We start from the raw sequence: 5,000 nt of genomic DNA, 5'->3' as shown, positions 1-5,000 counted from the left end.
GACAACCACGACGACGAAAATGACGACAAGAACAACAAGAACAAGAACAACAACAACAACAACAACAACAACAACAACAACCACGACGACGAGGACGACGACGACGACGATGACAACCACAACAACGACAACTACGATAACAACGACATCAACGACAACAACAACAACAATAACACCAAACACAACAAAGACGACAATGAAGACGACGATGACAACACAACAACAACAACAACAACAACAACGACAAAAACAACAAAAACAACAACAACAAGAACAACAACAACATAAAAAACAACAATATGACAACTGTTGGAATTATGCCCTAGAGGCAATAATAAATATAGTTATTATTATAATTCATGTATCAAGATAATCGTTTATTATCCATGCTATAATTGTATTGAATGAAGACTCATTTACATGTGTAGATACATAGACAAAACACTGTCCCTAGCAAGCCTCTAGTTGGCTAGCCAGTTGATCAACGATAGTCAGTGTCTTCTGATTATGAACAAGGTGTTGTTGCTTGATAACTAGATCACGTCATTAGGAGAATCACGTGATGGACTAGACCCAAACTAATAGACGTAGCATGTTGATCGTGTCATTTTATTGCTACTGTTTTCTGCGTGTCAAGTATTTATTCATATGACCATGAGATCATATAACTTACTAACACCAGAGGAATACTTTGTGTGTATCAAACGTCGCAACGTAACTGGGTGACTATAAAGATGCTCTACAGGTATCTCCGAAGGTGTTCGTTAAGTTAGTATAGATCGAGACTGGGATTTGTCACTCCGTGTGACGGAGAGGTATCTCGGGGCCCACTCGGTAATACAACATCACACACAAGCCTTGCAAGCAATGTGACTTAGTGTAAGTTGCGGGATATTGTATTACGGAACGAGTAAAGAGACTTGCCGGTAAATGAGATTGAAATAGGTATACGGATACTGACGATCGAATCTCGGGCATGTAACATACCGAAGGACAAAGGGAATGACATACGGGATTATATGAATCCTTGACACTGAGGTTCAAACGATAAGATGTTCGTAGAATATGTAGGATCCAATATGGGCATCCAGGTCCCGCTATTGGATATTGACCGAGGAGTCTCTCGGGTCATGTCTGCATAGTTCTCGAACCCGTAGGGTCTGCACACTTAAGGTTCGACGTTGTTTTATGCGTATTTGAGTTATATGGTTGGTTACCGAATGTTGTTCGGAGTCCCGGATGAGATCACGGACGTCACGAGGGTTTACGGAATGGTCCGGAAACAAAGATTGATATATAGGATGACCTCATTTCATTACCGGAAGGTTTTCGGAGTTACCGGGAATGTACCGGGAATGACGAATGGGTTCTGGGAGTTCACCGGGGGGGCCACCCACCCCGGGGAAGCCCATAGGTGTTTGGGGTGCCGCACCAGCCCTTTGTGGGCTGGTGGGACAGCCCAAAAGAGGCCTATGCGCATTGGGAAGAAAATCAAAGAGAAAAAAAAGGAGGAGGTGGGAAAGGGAAGAAGGACTCCACCTTCCAAACCAAGTAGGACTCGGTTTGGGAGGCGAATCCTTCCCCCCTTGGCTCGGCCGACCCCTTGGGGGTTCTTGGACACCAAGGCAAGGCTCCCCCCTCTCTCTCCTATATATAGTGGGGTTTTAGGGCTGATTTGAGACAACTTTGCCACGGCAGCCCGACCACATATCTCCACGGTTTTACCTCTAGATTGCGTTTCTGCGGAGCTCAGGCGGAGCTCTGCTGGGACGAGATCATCACCAACCTCCGGAGCGCCGTCACGCTGCCGGAGAACTCTTCTACCTCTCCGTCTCTCTTGCTGGATCAAGAAGGCCGAGATCATCGTCGAGCTGTACGTGTGCTGAACGCGGAGGTGCCGTCCGTTCCGCACTAGATCGTGGGACTGATCGCGGGATAGTTCGCGGGGCGGATCGAGGGACGTGAGGATGTTCCACTACATCAACAGCGTTCACTAACGCTTCTGCTGTACGGTTGTAGCGACCCGACTCAAAACGAGTCAAGCCTGTGTGTTTCTGTGCCATCCCTGGATCAGTATGCTGGCACACACAGTACATCAATGTATATATCAAAGTGCAATCACATGTAAATAGCGTAAAACTGATATATACCTTAAATATTTCAGCGGAAGCAGTCAAGGGAGTGGAGTCCCAATAAACACCAACGACAAGTTGAGTGTAGACCGTAACCCTGAATCGTACTCTTACTCGTCAAAGAAAAAATATCTGCAACATAACACGTTGCAGCCGTGTAGGTCAGCATATAGAATATGCCGGCAAGTCACATATGAGAAGGGTAAAATATCATCTATACTATATGCATATATGGCAGGTGGTGTTGTAAGTTTTAGCGTAAAGCAAATTTTTCTCCGACAACAAGAGGGGCTAAAAGCAAAATATTACTACAAGGTTGGTTGTTAACGAGATGGTTCCGCCAACCAGTTCTCATACCCATGTTGTCAATAATTCCCACATCAATATTATTATTTGTGTTGAGAATTTCAGATAACTTCAGATCCTTTGGCTCAAGTTGTCCATGACCGTGGACACGGCTAATCGATTAGGTTTGAGTACTCTGCAGAGTTTTGCACACGTTCCCCATAAGATTTGATCGCCTCCGAGTATGTCCTTGCACATCAGGGTGTTTGAAGACCGGATGATCAAAACATGGTCTTTCAACGGGTCCCTCTGATTCCCTGTCGTTGCCCATCCAATCCTACCGTTCTTCTACATCTGCTAGCACCGCCTGTCCAGAGCCGCCGCGTTGTCCAACCAAGCCAGAGCCCATAATGACTTGTGGCTGTGCAGGTAAGCCTTGGGTCTTGAAAATATCCGTCCGTCTCTTTGAGCCTGGGTGAAGCTTTCCGCAGGATGTCATGGCCTCTCCAGCATCCCGAGTCATCCACTGGGTTCTCCAGGGAGGCGATCAACCGTCCTTCACCCAGAGTTGCATTGCGTCCGAGGTCTTGAAAATCTTGTCTTAACCGGTCTTGATTATTTAATCAACCTCGCATCACTCGTGTTATTCACTCAACCGAAATCCCGTCTACTCAAGCATAGCAATATGAAATTTGTCGTCCCGGGGCCAAGTATCGGGGTTGTTGTGTGCCTACCACATGATACTACAATCTATACTAAAATTTCCAAGTACCTAAGCAGCATGCAATTGGGCATAGGATTGTAGAACTACGATGCATAAAACATAGGTGATAGTATGATCAAAGTGACTTGCCTGGTGATGTTGACGAAGAAGAATTTTCGTTCTCGGGAAATACGTGCTAGAACTATTCGTCACTCTCCGATGAAATCTATATAATCAAACATAGTATTCACATAAGCACTCACACTAGCAATCATTCTAGCAATCAATTAACAAACAGCAATAAAAGTTGATGCAATCAAAAATCAATAAGAGAGAGCGGATAAAATCCAAAGGAAACTTCAAAGAAGCTAGGAAGCCTTCTACTACATCAAACACTATATAGTTTTTGTTCTAACTGAAAATAAAACACTAAAATAGAAAAAATAACAGAAAACAAAATATAAAATAACTAAGATAACAGAAGTAAAATTTACAAAACAATATTATTTTATAAGTATTTTCAAAATAGGAAATCAAACTAGCAATGCAATCAATTCGCAAGTTAGTATAGAATTAGAATTGAATCCATGCAAACAAATAAGAATAAATAAAATGAAATTTTGTTGTTGTTGAAAAGTTACTGGTAAATATCAGAAAACAAAATATAACTTGTCACAATTACAAAAAAAATCAAATTAAGAACAATTAATACAAAAGAAATAGCAAGAAAACAAAAAAGGCTAAAACAGAATCTGTTTTCCTTAAAACCCTAAGAAATATTATTAAAAAAAATTGAAACTTAAACTACTGAAATGTATGATCAATAGGAAGCAGCACCAAAAAGAATCAAATTAAAAGCTATTTTTAAACTCCCGGAATAAGCAAAACAAGCTTTAATTCAAATCTGATCTAACTCAATTTTTATAAATCCAAATATAGACAAATTATACTTCTACAGAAACTGCATAAAATTTGTGATCCAAAGCAAAAATAATCACCTAATTCAGAGTTATAGACTAATAGATAAGAATTTTCTAAGATTGCAATTTTCTGAAAAAACTGCAATACGGGATTTCGTGAATCTCACCATGGGTGACAGAGAGGAAGAACTTCGGCGAGGTAGCTGCTCCGGCGAGGTGGGGAGGTCGCCTGCGGGGTGGGGAATTGGCGGAGGAGTAGCACGGCAGGGGGTGAGGCGCTGGAGAGGCTCGGCAGGGGTGATGGGGAAGCGCCACGAGACCTATTGTACTCCGTTCTTGACAGGAAGATGAGGATGGTGGCACCGTGGCTACGAGCAGGGAGAAGGCGAGGTGATGGGGAAAATGGAACGAGGAGAGGAGGGGCGTTCTTATAGGGGTGGTGGGAGGCTCGGGAAGGAAGTGTAGCCCGCGAATCGGGGGAGGGAAGCTTCCTCGGAAGCTTCTACCATGGCCAGAGAAGGAAGCTCGTGAGGAGGAAGAAGAAGGTGGGATTGGGCCAGATTGGTTTCCTAACGTGGCCCAAGTACATTCCTAAAATAAGAGATCTCTTTCCCTTTTTATTAAAACAGGAATTAATACGATTAAAAGGAAATAGAGTATCCTCGTAATATAGGGGTATAATGTATTAAAATTTTCAGAAAAATAAATCCAAAAAGATGGGCATTTTTCCACTACCAAAATAAATACTTCAATTTTTTTTTAGAAAATCCCTAAATTGGTTTATTTTCTTTTTGCAAATATTTTTCAAATAAACCTTGGGTTTTATGGTCCAAATATTTCAAAGGAATATCCCCGGTTTGGAGGGTCATGTTCCTCCTCTCTTTCTTGCTTGGCAAGAATTATTTTCGGGGTATTTCTCGGGGAAGAAAAATATAGAAGCAAGGGCAAATATTTGAAAGG

The sequence above is a fragment of the Hordeum vulgare genome, chromosome 4H (assembly GCF_904849725.1).
Source record: "Hordeum vulgare subsp. vulgare chromosome 4H, MorexV3_pseudomolecules_assembly, whole genome shotgun sequence".
In the NCBI taxonomy this organism is placed as follows: domain Eukaryota; kingdom Viridiplantae; phylum Streptophyta; class Magnoliopsida; order Poales; family Poaceae; genus Hordeum; species Hordeum vulgare.
Note: the sequence above shows the minus strand (reverse complement) of the source record.